This window comes from Branchiostoma belcheri, unplaced genomic scaffold, assembly GCF_001625305.1.
Source record: "Branchiostoma belcheri isolate BF01 breed outbred unplaced genomic scaffold, Haploidv18h27 scaffold58, whole genome shotgun sequence".
NCBI lineage: Eukaryota > Metazoa > Chordata > Leptocardii > Amphioxiformes > Branchiostomatidae > Branchiostoma > Branchiostoma belcheri.
In genome coordinates, this window is record NW_017804220.1 from 1178751 (window position 1) to 1180387 (window position 1637).

A 1637-nucleotide genomic window follows, 5' to 3' on the forward strand; every position below is an offset into this window, starting at 1 on the left:
AAACTTTCTTTTTAAATGGCCGAAAATCCATGCGCGTGTAGATGTCATCCATATAATCAAATCAACATGGCCTTACTGGAAACAAACAAAACACCAACCTCCTCAAAACACCCCTCCATGGGTTTGTAGGCCAGTAGGGTGACAGATCTCATGAGGTCTCCCACCAGGATGAAGTCACCTTTAGTCTTCAGGTACAGGGCCAGGATGTTGTTATAGTGGTTACACTCTACACGCAGCTCTTTCTCAGCTGTCCACTCAAACAAACGCACCTGGAATATAGAAATCTCAGACTTAGAGCCCATCAGTAGTAGTAGTGATGATGGTAGCACTCTAAGTCTGGTGTTGTGGCCGTACGCAACATCTACATGTAGTGTGGTTAATCAGCCCTATCTTTGCATAGCAGTCCCGACCAAAGTTGGGACACAGTGAATTCACTTTATTATTGATTCAGTATATACATATAGAATACAACACGGGGTATTCCGTATCGCCCGAGGTATCGGCGACGCCGCAGGCCGGAGGGCGATCCGACTCGCGGGAGGGCCGGGACCGAGGGCGATGCGGAATACACCGTGTTGTATTTTATTTATATCATACCCACCCAAGAAAACGCGCCTTTCAATGCAATATGAGCCAAAACTTGGTGCCCCTAAACCCTCAAATGCAACAACATCAGTTCCAACGTCCGGATTCTGTATTCGAATTTTCGAAAGGGGCACACGTGGTTAGGGCGAAACGCATTCAAATCGTTTTATGGAAGCCATGGAAGCGTTCGATAACGGGTTCCGGACCGGGCCGTACCGTAAAGTACAGCCCGGTCCGGAACCCGTTATCGAACGTTATCGCGGCCCGGGTATGATATCAAATGTAGTATATGGTAGGTTGGGGAAAACTGGTCAGACTGTTCCCGAACTTCAGCCAACCTTGGTTGGTGTTCAGGGGAAGGTTCTGAATGTGTGACTGGAGGTTAAGGGAAGACTTAGTATTTGGGGTTTACACTGAGAAATGCTGTATTGATGAAGTCTCTCATTCTCATATAATAACACTGAACCATCCATTCATTGTATTATACACATTGCACAACATAAGTGCATGTGCATGTAGTACATGTATGTGCAGAGCAGTACCATGTAAATGTAGTCTAGGAGGGTCTGTGCTGTACCTACCAACTTGATAAGTTAACATTGAGTGAGCTCAACACCTACCGTACTGTTGATGCTGGCTAGCAGCTTGTTGTTGAACTGTACTAATGAGTACAACACCTACCGTACTGTTGATGCTGACTAGCAGCTTGTTGTTGAACAGTACTAATGAGTACAACACCTACCGTACTGTTGATGCTGGCTAGCAGCTTGTTGTTAAACTGTACTAATGAGTACAACACCTACTGTACTGTTGATGCTGGCTACAGTACAGATCTCGGGATAAGCATCAAGTCCCGCGGGAGATCCCGCGGGAGTTTGCGGGATATCACGCGGGAGTTTGCGGGATCTCCCGCGGGAGTTTGCGGGATCTCCTGCGGGAGTTTGCGGGATCTCCTGCGGGATTTATCGGGATATCCCGCGGTACGAAATCCTCTCCCGCAACCCCGATCTTCGGTGTGAGACTTTAGGTTTCCGAAGGGCCGGCGCCGCTGT

At 47.9% G+C, this 1637-nt stretch overlaps 1 protein-coding gene across 1 annotated transcript in view; it reads right to left on the minus strand.

Annotated features, from left to right (window-relative positions):
• The window catches only part of LOC109481875 (DNA damage-binding protein 1-like), a 30121-nt gene that overhangs the window by 5272 nt on the left and 23212 nt on the right, over positions 1-1637 (minus strand). The gene's annotated exons all lie outside the window — the stretch shown is intronic.